Genomic DNA, 21,870 nt, shown 5'->3' with positions numbered 1-21,870 from the left:
TATATTCAACAATGGCTGCCCCTATCTCACTCTCACTCTCATCACTGGCTTCTAAATCCCAGCAACTGGTGAGGAATGAGCGTCGGATGTTCGTAACATCCGATGACGGTGCAATGATGAAGCAAATTCAGTCGAGTCATGCTCCCGATGGTCGTGTTGTTGATGTTAAACCAATTCTCCAAGTCATTGAAAATGTGTTGCATCATATCATTCCCAACGTTGATCATGCTATGAATGTAAATTTTGATAACCTTATGATTTCATGATGTTTATATTCATGAAAATAGAAAGATTTTCAAGACAATAGTAATTTGGCTTTTGTTTTCTGTTATTGTCTGGTAGGGTGGAACGGGACACATCGATGCTCTCGATGATCGTAAGAACTCGTCTGCCGTTGGTGGTGCACTTGATGCATTGGCTTATATCGTACACAAAATCTGCTGCGAGGTTATTCCGCTGTTCTCTTTTCTTTCAGAATGTCGATCTTTTTCGAAACCGAAAAATGACGATAGTAACATTTGATGTTTTGTAGGTATCATGCAAGTGTTCAGGAGGAGGGGATGTTCATGCAACAACAATGGGGATTCTCAACATGCTTTCAAGCTATTCGTGGGATGCAAAAGTGGTGCTAACATTAGCTGCTTTCGCAGTGAATTTTGGGGAATTTTGGCTGATCGTTCAGCTTTGCACTTCCAACTCCTTGGCCAAATCCGTGGCTCTCCTCAAGCAATTACCCGACCTTTTAGAGCATTCCCCAACATTGAAACCCCACTTTGATGCACTTCACAAGCTCATCAATGCAATGATTGATGTAACCAAATGCATTGTTGAGTTCACTGAGCTACCTTCTGAGTTTATTTCGATCGATGTACCACCATTGTCGACTGCCATGGCTCATATCCCCACTGCTACCTACTGGATCATTTGGAGTGTCGTCGCTTGTGCTGCACAGATTACGGGTCTTGTAGGGATGAGACACGAGTGAGAGATGAATTCTTTACGTGCTCTCAATGACACAATATGATGACCAAATTTATCAATAATCAAATCATTTTTTGTTTTTGGTTCTGGTTCATTACATCGACTTCGGAGGCATGGGAGCTATCAAGCTTGGCACATAAAGTTAGTAGCATACATGAACACCTTCAAAGTCTATTACGTCTTTGTTATCAGCGCATTGGTGAGTCCATCCTAGAGAACTCTAGAAATATAAATCATATATGTATATATACTAAAATTGCCATGGATCACTTATACTATGATTGCATCTTGCCTTTTATATTCAAAAAGTGAGCAAATTAATTTATATACGATAGAAATTGATAAAATTTTTAACAAGAAAAATTATATTGCTCTTCGATCTAATATATAAAGACTAATTTGTCAATTTTATAAATAAAGAGGGCAAAATATAATCTAACTCTTAATATAAGAGCCTCAATAGTACTTTTACCTTATATTTATATAAACATAATGATAATGAGATGCAGATGAGAAGAAGCTAATGGAAGCTTTTGAAGACTTCAAGCGTACTATTGAAACACCTCAAATGGACAACTTGAAGATTCTCCTAAAAATCTTCCGCAAGGAAGAGACTTGTTATCTCATGAATCCAGACAAGACCGAGGTTGATTTAATTCCATGTTCCAAGTTTCAACCCTGTTTTTAAATTGATTGGACCGTATATTAACTTCATTTAAATTTAGCAGGTTCTTATCGATGTCTTGAGAAGAAAGCATGTTTTATTGCTCATTTCAGATCTTGACATCTCCCATGAGGAGATTCGAGTTCTTGAGGCTCTTTACAAAGGTGAAAGGGTATCATCTGAGCTTAACTATGAGATTCTATGGCTCCCAATTGTGGACAGATCAACTTGGAATGATGGTTTCGAACAAAAGTTTTTGAGCTTGAAATCAATTATGTCATGGTATACTGTGAAACATCCTTTTGCCATTGAACCAGCAGTGATTAAATACATAATGGAAGTATGGGGTTTCGTTAAGAAACCAATTGCGGTGACATTGGATCCACAAGGAAAGGTTTTATGCCCAAATGCACTCAACATGATGTGGATATGGGGAAATTCACTTTCCCATTTAGCGTTGAAAAGAAGAAAGTTTTTGGAAAGCTGAAGCTTGGACCCTTGAGCTTCTCGTTGATCGCCTTGAGCCCAACTTACCTACTTGGGTATATGAACATCTCCTCATAACTTTAATATACATATGTATATAAATTAATGTGCTTAATTTATTCATGGTTTTGCATGGTTTCTTATATAATCAGGTGAGCCAACAGAAAGTGGTATGTTTTTATGGTGGTGTGCAAATGGAATGGATCGAAAGTTTCACTACCGCAACAAAAGAGGTTGCAAAGGCTCTCGACATTGGCTTAGAAATGGTTTATGTTGGAAAAAACAATGCAAAGGAACGAGTGAAAAAGATTACTGGTCTAATCAAAGAGAAGCAACTTAGCCACGCTTGGGAAGATGACAACGTGTGGTTCTTTTGGAACCGTGTTGGAACAAAGAGACAATAACAGGCTGTTTTGTATCTTGCTTGAATAGCAAGCCTCGAGCCTTGGAGAAGAAACAAACTCAGAAGCAAAAACAGAAAATGAAACTAGCTAGTGAATAACAGAAAAGAGAGAAGAAGATTGAATGAAAAATGAGCTGATATTTTTCATTAACCCACAACAAGACATTAAGCCATTACATATTTCAGTCAACAAGTAAAACAAACAATTAATCACCTAATCAACTACCTAACTCCACTAATTTGCATTGAAACTTACAAGATTAGGTTGTACAACTTGCATTGCTGACTTTTCAGTCAATCAATATCAAAACATTTACCTACTTAGTTCAACATGAACTAGATTACAAAACAATCAAAATGGAACTAAAAACAGCAAGTGGATTGGCAGCTTCAAACTTTAGTTGCTGCACACAATGGCACCACTGCTTGCTGCTATTTCTTCGAGCATGACCACCTTTGCATGTCGTGCATGGCCACCTTTGCATGGGAACTAAACTTAACACTCCTCCTTAGTTTCCATGCTAGTAACACCTAATTCCCTTTTGAATTTAACAAATTTAGACACATTGAGTGCCTTTGTGAAGATATCAGCAATTTGAACTTCTGAATTGCAATGAATCAGCTCGATTTCATGAGCTTGTTCCATCTCCCTTATAACATGCAACTTAATGTTGAAGTGCTTGGTTCTACCATGAAAAATGGGATTTTTTGCAATTGCAACAGCAGATTTGTTGTCACAATAAATCTCTGTTGCCTCTTTTTGGTTTTGGTTTAAATCAGCCAAGATTTTTCTAAGCCATATGGCTTGATTCACAGCAGATGCAGCAGCAACATATTCAGCTTCTGCTGTTGATTGTGCCACCTGACTTTGTTTCTTAGAACTCCAGCAAAACATGCCTGAGCCAAGACTAAATGCATATCCGGATGTGCTCCTCATGTCATCACTCGATCCAGCCCAATCACTATCAACATAGCCTATCAGCTTCATGTTTTCAAATTTTTTGAACAATACACCATGATCAATGGTGCATTTGATGTATCTTAGCACTCTTTTAGTCGCTTGAAAGTGCTGATCATTGCAGCAATTCATGTATCTCGATAGCACACTAACAAAAACATGATATCGGGTCTTGTTGCGATCAAATACAACAGACTACCAATGAGACTCTTGTACATAGTCTCGCAAATTGGTTCACCACTCCCTTGCCTCGAAAGCTTCACTCCAACGACCATTGGTGTGCTTGTTGGCTTGCGTTCTTCATAGAGAACTTATCCGGGATCTTCATAGTAAAAGAACTCGACTAAGAAAGATTCCTTTTCGTTTGCTTCACTTCCATTCCAAGGAAGTAGTTCATTCTGCCTAAATCGACATTTCAAACATTTCCATCATTTTATTTTGAAATCTTGAGCATTCTTCTATCTCCTCCAGCTTACCAATAAATCATCAACATAGAGTGACAGGATGTCGAGTTTCACTTGGTTCTTCTTCACATACAGTGTTGGTTCACTGGGACTTCTCTCAAATTCCAAACTGAGCAAGTAAGAGTCAATTCGAGCATACCAGGCTCGAGGAGCCTGTTTCAGGCCATATAAAGCCTTTTTTAGTCTGTACACCATGTGTTCTTTGCCAGTGATCACAAATCCTTGAGGCTGCTCAATGTAGATCTCTTCTTCCAGGAAACCATTGAGAAATGCAGACTTAACATCAAGCTGATGAATGGTCCAATGATGTTGAGCAGCCAAGGCAACTATCATTCTAACTGTGTCAAGCCTGGCTACTGGTGCAAATGTTTCCAGGTAGTCCAGACCATACCTTTGGCTAAATCCTTTGACAACAAGCCTGGCTTTTAGCTTGTTCAGACTGCCATCTGCATTCTGTTTTACTCGATAGACCCATTTTACTCCAATGGTCTTCTTTCCAGCAGGTTTATCAACTAGCTCCCATGTCTGGTTCTTCTCAATCATGTTGATTTCATTGACCATAGCTAGTTTCCAGCCTTCATCTGCCTCAGCCTCTTCAAAACTGCTAGGTTCTGCTATTGCAACCTGTGCCCTTTCATAAATATCATCTAGGGGCCTTGTGCCTCTCACAGGCACATCATCAACATCCATTTCAGGTCCTAGCTGCTCAAGTTCAGCTTGATTAGGCACTAGGTCTTCAAAGCGCTTCGCTCATTTTTCTCCCAATTCCAAAGAAGCTTTTTCATCAAAGATGACATCTCTGCTCACCTGGACTTTGTTTGTCAAGGGATCCAGAACCCTGTAGCCCTTCTTGACTGAGCTGTAGCCTACTAGAACACCTGGTTGAGCCCTTTTAGAGAGCTTGTCTCTCTTTGCTGCTGGTATTTGTGCATAACACAGGCAACCAAACACCTTCAGATGTGCCAAGGAAGGCTTGAAACTGAACCAAGCCTCGAAAGGTGTCTCGGATGCAAGAGCTTTGGTAGGAAGCCTGTTCTGAAGGTAAACAGCAGTGTTTACTGCCTCAGCCCACATGGTCTTGGGCAGTTTCTTTTCAAACAGGAGACATCTGGCCATATCCATCAGGCTTCTGTTCTTTCTTTCAGCTACCCCATTCTGCTGAGGTGTGTAGACATTTGTAAGCTGATGTTTGATACCAGCATCATTGCAAATGGCTTGAAACTGAGCTGAAGTGTACTCAGTGCCATTGTCTGTCCTTATCGATTTCAGCTTGCAACCTGTTTCTGTCTCTACAGCAGTTTTAAACTTCACAAACACTTGAGCTACCTCAGACTTGTGTTTTAAGAAGAAAATCCAGCAAAACCTTGTAAGATCATCAATGAAGAGGATGAAATACTGCTTTTCTTTGAGTGATTCGATCCTCATCAGCCACATACATCGAGTGCACCAGTGCAGTCTTTCAAGAGCTCTCAAAGTGAATTTGTAGGAAATGGCGGTCTTGCTGTTTCCCCATCCGCAAACTTCACATACATCATCATGCTCCATCGAGTGGTGAAGTTCTCTGCCAAACCCTCTTTGGCCATTCGAGCCATTGATCTGAAGTTGGCATGTCCAAGCCTTTGATGCCAAAGCTTGGAGTCATCAACAGAGGTGTATCTTTGAGTTTGAGTCATTTGCCCATGAACCTCAAAGCATTTATCGGTCATTGTGGATCATCATAAGGCTTGATCCACTTGGATCAAGAATGTGGCATTGTTTGTCCTTGAACATAACGAATAACCTTTCTCGGCAGTTGAGCTATCTTTGAAGGTTTCATCAATCTCGCACCAACAAAGACATTTGGAATGATCTTGTTGCTGTGGGAGTACATATCAAGACTTCTCCTCTTCCTTCAGTCCTTATAAACTGACCATTTCCAACCTTGACCTTGGTTTTATAACTTCTGTCCAAGGTTTTAAACAAGGAGGCATCTGGTGACATGTGGTTAGTGCAACCACTGTCCAACAACCAGCCTTTTGAGCATTTCTTCTCATCAGCTAAGCAGGAAACAGCAAAGACCTGTTCTTCTTGGTCACTACTGTCCTCAGCTACTCGAGCTTCAACCTTTGACTGCTGAAATTGATTCTGCCTTGGCTTACTCCTGTTTTTACAGACCCTTTCAACATGGCCCTTCTTCTTGCAGTGTTGGCATACTGCATCTGGCCTAAACCAGCATCTGTCTTCTGGATGACCTGGCCTCTTGCAATGTCTGCAGGGCTGGTCATTACTCCTTGCAGTATCAGTCTTAGGCCTGTTTTTCCAAGGCCTTTTGCCTCTTGGAGCTTTGAAGCTCGAGGCTTCTCTGGCCTTGGCATTGAATGCACCTTCCTGGTGATCTTCAGCTCTGCTAGCTCTCCTTTGTTCCTGAGCATAGAAAGTGTTGATTAGCTCAGTCAAAGAGATGGTAGCAAGGTCTCTTGAGTCCTCTAAGGAGGATATCTTGGCCTCATATCTCTCAGGCAAAGTGGAGAGGACCTTTTCCACAATTCTTGCCTCATCAAAGTGCTCACCAAGGAGCCTTATACTGTTAACCACTGCTATGATTCTGTCTGCATACTGCTTCACTGTTTCTTCTTCCTTCATCTTTAGATTCTCGAAATCCCTTCTCAAATTTAATAGCTGCTGTTGCCTTGTTCTCTCAGTGCCTTGAAACTCCTCCTTAAGCTTATCCCAGCCTGCTTTTGGAGTCTCACAGCCATAATTCTGGTGAAGATGACATCTGATACACAGTTCTGGATGCAGGACATGGCTTTATGCCTTTTGGTCCTCTCATCAGCATGCTGCCTTATCTGAGCTACTGTGGGATTAGCCCTCAGTGGTGCTGGCTCAGCATCTGTGTTAACAACTTCCCACAGATCAAAGGCCTGCAGGTAAGTCTTCATCTTGACCAGCCATATGTGGAAGCCATCTCCATTGAAGACTGGTGGGGCTGCTGGTGAAAAACTTGAGGAAGACATTCAGCTTTCTTAGTTTAATACAACAGGTCCACTAAGAATGAAGCTCTGATACCAATTGTTGGAACAAAGAGACAATAACAGTCATTTTGTATCTTGCTTGAATAGCAAGCCTCGAGCCTTGGAGAAGAAACAAACTCGAAGCAAAAAGCAGAAAATGAAACTAACTAGTGAATAACGAGAAAAGAGAAGAAGATTGAATGAAAAATGAGCTGATATTTTCATTAACCCACAACAAGACATTAAGCCATTACATATTTGGTCAACAAGTAAAACAAACAAGTAATCACCTAATCAACTACCTAACTCCACTAATTTGCATTGAAACTTACAAGATTAGGTTGTACAACTTGCATTCTTGACTTTTCACCAATCAATATCAAAACATTTACCTACTTAGTTCAACATGAACTAGATTACAAAACAATCAAAATGGAACTAAAAACGACAAGTGGATTGGCGACTTCAAACTTGATTCTTTTGCACACAATGGCACCACCGCTTCTTTGCTATTTTTTCGAGCATGACCACCTTTGCATGTCGTGCATGGCCACCTTTGCATGGGAACTAAACTTAACAAACCGATTAGAGAGCATGTTGTACTCGAAAACCCAACATGGGAAGACCATTGAAAACGACGTTATAAAGCAAGAAGTGATGACGATGCTTGCATATGACGGTAGTGAAAATGGATGGGCAGTGTTCTTCACTGGTTCATATGAAATGGTGAGAGCCAATGGAGATAAAGTGCTTAGCAGCATGAAGAGCTTTGATGAATGGGAAAAGCTTGCGAAGCAAATGGGGTTTATCCCAGCATTTCGTAAACATTTGGACGGGATTACCGATGACCATCACTGCACTCGTCTTATCCTACCGGGAAACGGTGGCAGGATTCCGGAGAGGGTGCAGTGTGCTGAGTGTGGACGTCCGATGGAGATGTATTTCATGTATCGCTGCTGTGTTGAGTGAGCTAAACAAAGCCAAATAAATTACTATTGGGGGGACCAAGTAAAATACAATAAATAAAAATAACAATCATCATAGTTTGATGTTTGTTTAGAGTTATTAATGATTTTCATATCTAGAGTCTACAACATAGTGATGTTGGTGAGATTTCTAATAATGTTTAGGGCTCTTTTATTATCCCCCATCGAGCTAAATAATGTGTTTCCCAAGTTTATCACTTGGATTTATGCTTTCACTTTTAAATAAAGTTGTAATCGTAAACCATCATCAATAGTGCCTTTCAAATACCTTAATATCCTCTTCACTGTGTCTCGGGATATGAATCACAAAGATTTCTCTTATACTAAATTTCACCCTTTAAAAAGTTAAAATATAATTTTATTAATTATTTTTAAAGAAAGTTGAGAAAACTCTAATAACTAAATAATTTAATTTCACTTCTTATTCAATTATGTAATTATAATCCATTAAATGATAATTTAAAGAAATTAAATTAATTTCTAAACCATCTATTTTTCTATTTAATAAAATTCATTTAACGTAGATAATAATACATACAAATTATTTCTCTTTTTCATTTTATTTATTCATCGTATCAATTTTAAATACTATTCATATAAGGTTGTATTAAGCTAATGGAGAATCAATCAGTCGACATATATAATTAAGACTTACATAATTTGTAATTAAATTTTAATTTTTTTATTTTCTTTTTTCTCATGAAATAAATTTTTATTAATAAAACTGCAAGGCACTATATAGGAGAAGACTCAAACGCTCACATGACTCCATAATCTCCTCGAGCCTGATTCACATCTCATTAAGCAAATAAGTTGATAAAAGCATCACCAGCTTGCCACCCAAAAATACAGGATTCGCACTTGCACACACAGATACAAATGAACCTATGGATCGAACTCGTCTTAGATATAGATGAAGCTATTTCAATCAATGGAACTTTGCAGACATTTATATTGATTTAATATTTTATATACATAAATTTATATTTATTTAACTTTAGATTCAATCCGTTTATATCGATTCCCAATCTAACAAATTCAAAACCATTCTCCACACTCATACTCCGATTGATCTCCAATCCAACTAATCCAATCTAATTCAAACATCCTAATAAAAATGTAAGTCATATTCATTTGTTTTGGTGGTCTTCATTAACTTAAAAATTGAATAATCATATTATTAAGAAGTTGAATAATTATTTGTCCATTATCGATGGAATAAAAAAACGATACAAGCGGATTATGAAATTTTTACTTCGTTTATTATGAGATTTAAACTCAAAACGCTATAATATTTTTTATGTTTTAACCATTTCAAATCTTTGGCAAAGAGGTTCTAGAATAAGATTAGGATAATTCACATTTTAACAATTATTTTTTGAACCTTTGAAATTACTTTATACTAGTATGGTTCTTAACCTACACTTTGCATTGGGTTAGTTATTATTTGGGTTAAATTATAGAGTTAAAATTTAAAGCTTGCAATATGTGTATATTTTAATTGAGCCATTATCGTTTCAAATTTAAAATTTTAGGTTCAGTTGTTAATACTATTAAAATTCTTCTATTAAACTTTTCACTGTAACATTCTTCTATTAAAATATAAAGATTATATTTCAAATTTAATTGTAATATAAGGACCGAAATTAAAATTTTAACCATTTGTATAAGATCTAGAAGGAATAATAATGTAAAAAAAGTATGGACACTTGTCATAAAAGAAAGGACAGAGGGCTTTATGATAAATAATTAATGTGAAAACGATTTAATTCAAGAATTCATGTGCCGAATGATTTAATTTTACTTAAAAATTAATATTTTTACTAAAAATAATTTTACTCATTTTAAAATATTAATAATTATAGTTAACTAAAAAATCAAAAATATTAGTATTTATAAAGTGCTGGCTACCCCACCACTAAAATTTTTCTAATTTCAACGATTTGCATTAAAAGGATCTTTTTTATATAATACAATACAACTTTAAATCTGCACCCAACAAACGCAGGACGAATTTAGAGACCCCTCTCAAATAAAAAATTATCTTTTGGTCCCTTCCCAAAGAAAAAATTAGTCTAAAAAGTGATGATATTATAAATTAATGTATACTTTAACCTTATAAAATTTATAATTTAATTTTAATCCTAATAACAACACATGGATGAATACGTGGATGATCAACTTACTGCTTGAATTTTATATACATAAATTTAAATTTATTTACTTGGAAGGCATATGCGTTGGCATGTGTTCCGTCCTCTTTACTTTTTCATATTATAAGAAAATGGTAATGTTTCAATTTTGATCCTCTACTCTATTTAATTTTATAATTTAATTTTAACTTAACTCTGTCAATATACTTTATAATATTATTAGTTAGTCTAAATATTTAATATTGTTCACTACTTCAACTAATTTTTTATGTGAATTTATTTTTAAAATATTATTCTAACAAAAAATTTATTTTGAGATGATGAGTCAGAATAAATATTCTTTTTAAAATTTATGTTAATTACTGAAATTTAATAAAGATACTAATTATTTGGACAAACATGACATTTTGTTTCTTTTTACCTCCTATTAAAGTCAAGTTTTGAAATTGAAAACCATTAAGGTAACGTGCATAATATCATTTTTAATTTTTTTTGGATTTGAGTTTTGTTCTATTTTTAAGTTAATTTTAATATTCAATCTTTTAAAAAGAATCAATTTTTTTAACAGAAATATTGACTACAATGTTAAGTCTTTAAAATAGTAGCCAGCGTGGCAATTAACATGTACTTCATGCTTGTTCTTTTTTTTTTATGAACTATTTATAATTTTTTCTTTAATTTTTAAATTATTTATTGGCATAACACAGAAGACAAATAATGTCATGTCAGTATGAAATATGCATGGACTACCATGCGGGTTGTGATTTTCATGCTAATATCATTAAAAAATTAATGTTTTAGTCCATATTTCCGTTAAAAATAGTTTTACTCATTTTAAATATTGATAATTAAATTTAGGTAAAAAAGCTAAATTGATAAAAGATATAAACATTGGCACTTATAAAATACTCACTGCCCCATCACTAAAATTTTTCTTTCAACAATTTACATTAAAAGGATTTTTTTTAATACAACACACAGGTAAATTTAGAGGGACCAGGTAGGGACATTCACCCTATCTTAAATGAAAAATTATGTTGTGGCCCTTAATAAATTAAAAGATGATGAATTGGATTAAGTGTTTTTTTAAAAAAAATTCACATTAGCTATCGAAATTAATAAGGGTACTAATTAATTGTATTAACAATGACATCACTTTTTTCTTTTTTTACTTTTGTAGTCATTCTAAGGTAATGGTAAAATTATAATTTCAAATTCTCTGCTATGTTTACATTGAGATTTGATCTTTATATTTAATTAGACGTAATTTGGTCGTTTACTTTTAAAATGACATTAGTTAATCTAAATAATTAACATCCTTAGCTATTTCTATAAAATAAAAAAAGATGACACTAATTTCTCTTGAAAACATTTTTCAAACACAAAATATATTTTTCTTCATGTAGCTAGAATGGGTGTTTTAAGAAAAATTAGACCTCAACATTTTAACCGAAATAAATAAGGGTATCAACTATTTCAACTAATTAATGATATTATGTGAAAGAATCAAATTATATTAAAAGTATAGATACTAAATTTTAAATTTAAAAATAATAAAAGGCTATAACCATAATTTGATGTAAAATAATTTATGCCTAACACAATCATCTTTTATTTAATTTAATAAAAATTGATTTTAAAAAAATGATTTTCAATTTAATCTAATGAGTATAAATGATTATATGTTTACCCAAAGCAAAACAAGGATAGCAAACTAGTATCTATATATTTAAAAAAAAGATGGTTTTTCAATTACCCAAAACTTATCCAATAATTTTGATTTTTCCAAAGCTTTTTGTTCAAGGGGGAATTGAAGAGAGGTAGGTAGGGCTTGGCCCTCATATAAAATAAAATTACATTTTGGTTCTAAGTAATTTCTGTTTAATTCCTTTAAAAATGATGAAAGTTATAAATTAATACATAATAAACATAGATTTTGATCTATGAAAAATTCTAATTAAATTCGACCCTTGTTAAAAATATTTTTGAATTCACCCTTGATCTTATTGTTACACCATGAACGGCAATTAATGACTTAGCGATCAAAATGTAACAAATTGATAATATTAGTAACTATATTGTAACATTTTAAAGTTCAATAATTAAAACATAATTTAAACAGTACATAAATTACTAAATTATTTATAAATATAGATAAACTTCAACAATGTAGTAATACCACTCATGAATCTGCAATCAATGCATTAAGTTGATAAAAGAAAATTAGTTGAAAGTCTATATTTGTACTGAAATCTGTATTTATTTATTTTTTTCACATGTAAATAAGGCCAAGCATGGACTTTTCTTTTTTTCCTTTTCGGGATCATCAATAAATACCATATCGACAAAACTCATTCATGAGGATAAAATTATTATTGTGAAAACTGCATCTACTTTTAGCCTAAATTGTAAAACGGATTAACACACGTGATTACAATATTAATATACAATTTGGGAGCTTTCACTAATAACACCGCACCTCCTATAAAATAATACATAAAAATTGAATCATTATCTATAAATTTTTATTTAATTTAGTGTTGTTTTATAAAAGGACACGTGTGGAAGTCAAAGAAAATTATTGAAGTGAATGAGATTTTCTTTTTGTTGTAAATAAGGGGACAACATTGAATAGGTAGGATGAACGGATGTTATTCACTCTAACAAACATGGTCAACTATTTTATTTCAACTCAACGATTAATGTATCAAAATTTACACGGTTTTCTTGTATGTTTTATGGGGTTGGCTAAAAAGGAGCTTTGGGTATAGTGCTGTTCTTATCTCTCACACACACATAAAGCAAAAGGAAGTGTTTGTTTGGGAGGTATAGACATATGGATGTTCTTTTGGCCACAATTCTCAAAAGTGTTTCACTCCATTATTTGTTGGAAGTGGGAATATTTTTGTTAATGGAGACTTATACCTCATTATTTAAGCAAATAAAAATGTCGGTCACCATCTCAAAAGAGCTTTTAAAGTAAAGGTAAGTTTTCCCAGGATTAATATAACATTCGGTATTTGAATTTGATATATTTTATTAATTTAGCTGTTAAATTATTTTTAGTTCAATTTGATATTTAAATTTGTCAAGTGTTATACAAATTACTCCAAAAGACTATCAGTTTTAGTTTTTTTATGAAGGAACAAAAATAGTTAATGTATGACTAATATGCAATAGATGATACGAAATTTAATGGCACGAATCATTACATTTATTTGAAGTTTCCTTTATTTCGTTAAACAATATGTTCAAATTTTAGTTTTCATTGGGACTAAGATTATTTTAACTGTTAATAGTAAGAATAATTTAAGAGGGACTGCATGGTCTTCACAAAGCCCTCAATTCCATAAAAACATCGTCATTATTAAAAGAAATTTGTGTGCAAAAATTGTGCTTTGAGCTATACTTAATGAAAGGATATCGAAAAAAAAAACAAGAGTTTTAAAATTCCAAAATAAAGAAATTCATTAGGTTAAATTAAAATAAACTAAAGAAAATTAAACTAAAAGTAATTGGACATTTAAAATACAAAAAAAATTAATCTCATCTGCTACATTTCAGGTCATACATTGATTATTTTCTATCTCATAAAATTCAATTATAGAACACGAATTAATCACTAAAAATTAACATTGTCAAATTTAAATACTATATTAAATAAAAACAACATAGATACCACGTTAAAAAATGTATCAAACTCATGTATCAAATAAAATATATTAATTAGTGAATATTTATTGCATTCTAACATGCTTATAACAAATCTAACAATCAATGTGGCAAGTACAAGAGAACTCTTGAAATTTGATAAATTAGTTTTGATATCACATGAAACTGAGAGGTTATTTACTTTGCAAATAGAAAATATAGCTAAAATAGTGTTTGGAATTGTCATCATAGTTTCAACTACAAAATAAAAAATGTGTACAAAAGTAAACATGAACATCAAGATTGTTTATACAGTTCAACTTTAGTTTATGTCCGCAGAGCCTTACTGATGCGGTCTTTGAAAGCACCAAAAATATCCTATCCCTAATAAATAATGAAAAAGAATAGTAAAAGGTAAGTAGGGTCAAATCTTCAGGGACTGGATTTGCACAATATCTTGTTTCGTGGAATCCCAGGCAGAGTCTTGCCCAAAATGACCTGCGTTCCTGAAAAAAAATAAAAACAATAACAGAATTAAAGGGTTGGGTCTGGAAACGAAAAATAAAATAAAAACAGAATTAAGAATATTGAATCGAAAATTTGATAAATTAAAAATAGAGTTGAGAGAAAGGAAATTCTTACAGGAGATTCCAGCCTCTAGTTTTCTCGTTCCGCCTTGGGTTCAATCCTCGACTTTTAGATGATCCTTCCCAAACCGAATAAGCCAGTTATAGCGGAAGAGGATGCCTACGACCACCAGCTCCAATGATTTAGACTTACGATGTGGTGGAACAAGACTCTAGCCAACAATCACTTCTGTGGGATCATCTTATGCTAGATCAACGCTTCTCAATGGCGAATCCCACGCCATTTTGTCTCTTGGGCTCGCCAACCTCTGACGCAGTAAGCTAACGAACCGACTATGCAACCTTCCCAAAACATACAAAGCGGCCGCCTTTGCATACGTTGAAAAGCTTACTTCTTAAGGGACATGGACGGAAGCGTCAACCCCGTAGTGCGGAGAAATGATGAATACTCATTGAGAAGGCTAAGTACGGATTCTAAGCCTCAAGAACCGTTTTGGGGATTTTCGACGACCTTCGGCTAGATGGGTTTAGTGGCTCATGATTGTGGTGGAAAATAAAATAAATAAAATAAAAATGGAAATTTTATTGAAAGGAAATATGAGAAGAACAAAAGCCTAAACTTTTGGGGAGAGAATGTTTACAGAAAAAGATGGGATCCTCTTTTGAGTCACTTCACCCCCTATTTATAGTGCTAGGGGAGATAGTCTAATCCTACTTAAATTCCTAAAAGATAAATACATTTAATTGAAGATAAATAAAGATAAAATAAAATCCTAAAAATAATCCTTAATAATTATCTCAATATTAATTATCCTAATATAATTAAAATAGAGTTTAATAAAATAAAATCTCTTCTTTTTGCATTTCAACCCTTGTGTCCTCCATGCTTGCACTTTTGGCACCAACTTTTCCTTGTGTCGCACATTGGCCCATTTTATCTCTAAATTCACGCTTTTGGCCCTTAATTTTACTTTTGCCTCAAATTTAGTCCCTATGAGATAAAAGATCATAAATAGCTCAAATTAGTAGGATCATACTTAGAATAAATACATAATCAATACATAAAATACGTTATTCTAGAGTGTTATTAAATTCCCCCTACTTAGACCATGCTTGCCCTCAAGTATGCTTCCTATCTACTGTGAAAGTTAGATTCTGCCATAAAAGAAATACAACTCCAAAGTTTTATAAAAATCAGTCAAAAATGCATATGAAAAATAAAGAGAACCCTAAGCTTGCTTTAAGTAAAACAGAAAAAGTTTCCCAATTAATACACACAAAAATTAGAATCGACTTGAATTATTTAATGAAAATTAGGTAAATTACCAAACCTACCAAGACACCCTATTTGTTTCCTCCTTTAGTCCCCAAATTATTTTTTTTCTTTTTTATTATTATTATGCTTTAGGAATATACTGAACCTTTTGACTCGAAGAGATGATGACCAAGCACACCCAGGTTACTCATTGACAAACTCCTAATTTATTATAATTTTTCTTAAGAACACATCAAACCTTTTGACGCGAAGAGAGATGACAGCCAAGCACCCCACCCCGATTACTCAGCCCAACATGTTCTTAAAAATTAATTTCGGTTAGCGGAGTTTTACCTAACACGTCACACAAACTTTTGACGCGAAATAAGATGACAACCCAAGCCCCCTACCCAGGTTACTCAGTCAGACACGTTTTTAAGCTGCACTCATAACCACGTAAACATTAAACGACATTTTAATAATAACTTATTTTTTATGAGGACTTTAGAGAAATAATAATAATAATCAAGTGTCAAAAATAAGTTTCAGTAATTACCTTAATAGTCATCAACATATTTTAGCATGCAAACATATTAAGTGTCCACTTTGTATTTAAACTTGATCAATTTTACGAAAAGCAAGATAAATTTAACTTTATGAATCACAATTATTTTTAGTCTGATAAGAATAAAACAGTGGAGATGGTATCAATTATGGAAAATTCGTAATTTTCTCAGAAAATAAGAATCATGCTTGTAGGTCAAACAGTAGGCAATTCTTGGTAAAAATCTTGGGCATGAAAAGAGGTAGGAGATTCCAAAAAAATAAATATAGGCAAAATAAAGCCTCAAGCAGCAACACCAGCCAAAAATAATCACTGCAACAGCAACAATAACGAAAATCACAGCAGAAAATGATGGTAATAACGAAGAGTATCTCCCCATACTGAAAGTACATTGTCCTCAATGTGGACGAAAAGAAATAAATAGGTAGAAGAGTTTAGAAAATTCCTCGTGTTGTTACTCTCGATCGCAAATGATGGCAATGAGCTTGGTCAGTCGCTGGCCAAAGGTTTCAAGTCGGGCCTCAATGCTGAGAATTTGCAGCCATCGTGGAAATCAAGTCTCTCGCTTGTTGGGGAGTCATATTGACCAATGCTCTTCCACTAGCGACGTCTACCATATTCACCTCCATAGGCTTTAAACCTTCGTAAAAGTATTGGAGGAGAGATTGCTCCGTCATACCATGTTGTGGGAAGCTTGCACATAACTTTTTAAATCGCTCTCAATAATCGTAAAGGGACTCAACTTCTTTTTGTCTTATTCCAACGATCTCTCTTCTTAGCTCAGCTGCTCGAGATGCTGGAAAAAACCTGTTCAAAAACAAACGAGATAGATCAGCCCAAGTTGTAATAGATCCATGGGGTAAATAAAATAACCATTCTTTAGCAGAATCTGTTAGGGAGAAAGGGAAAGCACGCAATTTAATCTGATCCTCAGTTACCCCCTGAGGTTTCATGCTAAGACAAACCATATGAAATTCTTTCAGATGCTTGTGGGGATTTTCATTTTGTAACCCACAAAAATTTCGTGGTAAATGGATTAAACCTGAATTTAACTCGAAATCAGTATCCACAGTAGGATACGCGATGCTCAATGGCGGTTGTTCCGTAGAAGCTTCGACCAGTTGCCGAATCGTTTGAGCAATTGGTTGGTGTGCTAGATTCGGGTTTTCGTTAACCCTAGCGTTAAGCACTTCTTCTGGTGAGTCGACTTCTACTTTTTTGCTTTCAAGTGTTCGAGTAGGGTTTTCGTTAACCCTAGACTCAGCTTCGTCGTCGACTCCGATTTCTGGTGGTAGGTTACTTTGAGTTCCAACCACCATTAACTACTTTTTTTCGTAACTTTGTCTTCTTGCGATTGGCTCTAGCAGTCTTCTCAATTTCTGAATCGAACGCAAGAGTACCTGGAGCAGATCTGGTCATAAAAAACAAAAAAAAAAACAAGATTAGTACATTGCCAGTCCCCGGCAACGGCGTCAAAATTTGATACAGTCGTTGAAAGAACCAAAAATATCTTATCCTTAATAAATAATTAAAAAGAATAGTAAAAAGGAAGTAGGGTCAAATCCTCAGGGACTGGATTTGCACAATATTTTGTTCTGTGGAATCCCAGGCAGAGTCTTGCCCAAGACAACCTGCGTTTTTGAAAAAAATAAAACAATAACAGAATTAAAAGGTTGGATCTAGAAAAGAAAAATAAAATAAAAATAGAATTAAGAATATTGAACTGAAAATTCAAGAAATTAAAAATAGAGTTGAGAGAAAGAAAATTCTTACAGGAGATTCCAGCCTCCAGTTGTCTCGTTCCGCCTTGGGTTCAATCATTGGCTTTTAGATGATCATTCTCAAACCGAAAAGCCAGTTATAGTGGAAGAGGACACCTACGACCACCAGCTCCAATGATTTAGACTTACGATGTGGTGGAATCTGACTTTAGCCAACAATCGCTTCTATGGGATCGTCTTATGCTAGATCAACGCTTCTCAATGGCGAATCCCACGCCATTTTGTCTCTTGGGCTCGCCAACCTCTGACGCAGTAAGCTAACGAATCGACTGTGCAACCTTCCCAAAACATATAAAGCGGCCACCTTTGCATACGTTGAAAAGCTTACTTCTTAAGTGATATGGACGGAAGCGTCAGCCCCGTAGTGTGGGGAAACGATGAATACTCGTTGAGAAGGCTAAGTACGGATTCTAAGCCTCAAGAACCCTTTTGGGGGTTTTCGACAACCTTCGGCTAGATGGGTTTAGTGGCTCATGGTTGTGGTGGAAAATAAAATAAATAAAATAAAAATGAAAATTTTATTAAAAGGAAATATGAGAAGAACAAAAGCCTAGACTTTTGGGGAGAGAATGTTTACAGAAAAAGATGGGATCCTCTTTTGAGTCACTTCACCCCCTATTTATAGTGCTAGGGGAGATAGTCTAATCCTACTTAAATTCCTAAAAGATAAATACATTTAATTGAAGATAAATAAAGATAAAATAAAATCCTAAAAATAATTCTTAATAATTATCTCAATATTAATTATCCTAATATAATTAAAATAGAGTTTAATAGAATAAAATCTCTTCTTTTTGCATTTCAACCCTTGTGTCCTCCATGCTTGCACTTTTGGCACCAACTTTTCCTTGTATCGCACATTGGCCCATTTTATCTCTAAATTCACGCTTTTGGCCCTTAATTTTGCTTTTGCCTCAAATTTAGCCCCTATGAGATAAAAGATCATAAATGGCTCAAATTAGCAGGATCATACTCAGAATAAATACATAATCAATACATAAAAATACGTTATTCTAGAGTGTTATCACTTACCCAGAGCAACAATCCACTATCTTTTTCAGAGTACAATCAATGATTTAAATTCTAACACTAGTCTAACACTCACCAATTTAGCTACCCCATCATTGCGTAAAGACGAGATCACTCTCCTACTAAACTTCCCCCTCAAAAGCTTAGCGTTGCAACTTAAGAGACTCCTTTGATTGCTTACAGAAGCAATGCACACATAAAATTACGTTCCTAACTTGACTAGATTTGTGTTCTCTTTATCTCTTGATATTTCTCGATCTGCTTAACCTAGACAAAACTTAAATTTATATACCACTTAAGTTTTACTTACATAAAACTAATAGTTTAATATCTTTTCTATAAAATATGAACAAATTTCAACAACATTTAAAGTTTATATTTGGTATAAAGTTAAAGTTAAACAATTAATATTGTATTAATACCATTCATGAATCTAACTTCACACATAAACACTTCTGCTATCAATGCATTAAGCTGAAAAAAAGAGAGAGTTGAAACTCTATATTTGTACTGAAATCTGTATTTATTTTTTTTCGCACGTCAATAATGCCATGCATTTACTTTTCTTCTTGTTTTGTTTTCCTTTTTGGTACATCTCAGTACCATATTCATGAAAGGTCATCAATAAAGAATACGTCGACAACTCATTGTGCAACACTTTCAATATACCAACATTAATGAGGACAAAATTCCGGAAAATATTAACACGCGGTTGAAAAAAGTGGGAGTTAGTTTGAATATTAAAGTCGCTATTATTGAAAAAAATTTATCTGAGTTCACTCTCAATCTCAACAATATTAATTTTAAACTGTAAAACAGATGAAAATACTTAGTTACAATAAAAGAAAATTTGAAAGTTTTTGCGAATAATGTGTCACCTCGTATAAAATAATACATAAATCAATTTTAAAAATATATAAAGAGAATCATAAATTATTCAAGAAATGTAACTTTGAATATGATATTTATATTAATGTATCACATATATAAAAATGTATGAAAATGAAAAAATACATAAAATGAATTATTAATTTATCACAATTTATAAAACTTTCTACATGAAAAAAATAAAACAAAAATAATATAGTAGTTTTTTCTCTAAATTAAATTACTATAATAAATTATACAAAACAGGTTGAAGAATAATATTATGTATAGATTTCTAATTGAGTTGGTGTCACGACCGAACATCAATTCAATTGAAAAATTACCAATGTATTTATTTATGTACAAAACAAGTTATATTACTATAAAAATGTTTTTGTCTTTCTATATTTTAAATCAATAAAAATTTAGACGTAATTATATTTAAACTCATGACATAAACTTTAAACAATTAACTTTACCATTTATATTAAAGCACCATTTGATTTTTGTATAAAATTTTTAATAAATATATTTGTTTGATAATTTTTTACAAACAATAAAAGTGTTATATAATCTAGTAATAAATTATGAAAATAAATAAATAAACAAAATATCAACATGACAAACATATATGAAGCTGTCTCTTAAAAATAATTAATCACATGAAAAAATTTATATATAAGTTTAGTCTAGCATAAGTTATGAACGGTATAGTAAAAAAAGTACGTATTTTTATAATTTTTACGTTATAATTTAAAGGAAAAGATATTGGTTTACACGTGTCAAGCGAAAGAAAGTTATTTTCTTAGTGAAAAAAATATAATTAAACTAATTACAAAAAGTAGACTATCCCCTCCATCGGGAGGTCTCAAACAAAAGTAAGTTATATGTTCTATGTTGGACCAAATTGACCAAAACGATCAACTTCTTTGTTATCTTCTCTAAAAATGTGCCTAATGTTCCACTGTCTAAACCGGGATAACATCTGATGGATCCTCTTAATTAAAGTAAAATTGGACATTTATGAAGAATTAAGTGAAAGAAAGTTATTAAAATGAATGCGATTTTTTTTCTTTTTATTGTGAATTAAAGGTACAACATTTAATAGCTAGTGTCAACGGATGCTATTCACTCTAACATAAGTGGTAAATTGATTTATTTGAACTCAAGGGTTGATGAATCAAAATTTACCCAATTTTCTTTATTGTTCTTTATGTTTTATGGGGTTGCATTGAGAATGACTAAACAGTAACTTTGGGTAGTGCTGTTCTTCTTATCTCAGACATGCACAAAAAGAAAAAAAGAAGTGTTTGTTTTGGATATATATATAGACACATGGATGTTCTTTTGGAATTGGCAATATTTTTGTTAATAGAGAGTTGCCTCATTATTTAAGCCAATAAAAGTGGTAGTCACCATCTCAAAAGAGCTGTTAAAGTAAAGTTAAATTATGGTTTTTGCCCTACTACCGTTTTTAAAATTGAGATTTATTTTTTATAGGAAGGCTTAATTAACATTTGTTACTTAAATTTGATAATTTTCTTTTTTAATTTGGTATTTAAGCTGTTTCTTTTTATTCAATTTGGTATCTAAACTTGTCAAATGTTATTAAATTACCCCAAAACACTATCAGTGTTAGTTTTTATGAGGGACAAAAATAGATAATGTATGATTGACATATGGTAGATGACATTAAATTTGATTGCATGAATGATTACGTTTATTTGGAGTTTCCTCTATTTTCTTGAACAAGATGTTCAAATTTTAGTTTTCATTGGGACTAAAATTATTTTAACTATTAATGTTAGGAATGATTTAAGAGGGAATGCATGTTTAAAGCATGATTAGGTCTTCACAAAACCCTCAATTCCATAAAAATATGGTTAATATCAAAAGAAATTCATGTGCAAAAAATTGTACTTTGATATCACATGAATATTTATTGCATTCTAACAAACTTCTAAAAAATCTAACAACCAATTTATGAAAGGTACGAGGGAACTCTTGAAATTTGACAAATTAGTTTTAATATCACATGAACGAGGAG

The 21,870-nt window shown here is 33.4% G+C and overlaps 1 non-coding gene across 1 annotated transcript; it reads left to right on the top strand.

Moving 5' to 3' along the window:
• On the top strand, window positions 1–7,974 carry LOC105789311 (protein SIEVE ELEMENT OCCLUSION B). Its single transcript, XR_008193791.1, has 9 exons — window positions 1–236; window positions 343–447; window positions 533–981; window positions 1,071–1,180; window positions 1,491–1,627; window positions 1,710–2,187; window positions 2,284–2,512; window positions 6,858–6,865; window positions 7,541–7,974. It is a non-coding gene; the product is annotated as a protein SIEVE ELEMENT OCCLUSION B (transcript).
• Window positions 7,975–21,870: the final 13,896 nt, after the last annotated feature.

The sequence above is a fragment of the Gossypium raimondii genome, chromosome 2, assembly GCF_025698545.1.
Source record: "Gossypium raimondii isolate GPD5lz chromosome 2, ASM2569854v1, whole genome shotgun sequence".
Classification (NCBI taxonomy): Eukaryota; Viridiplantae; Streptophyta; class Magnoliopsida; order Malvales; family Malvaceae; genus Gossypium; species Gossypium raimondii.
This window is presented reverse-complemented; position numbering and strand designations above follow the sequence as displayed.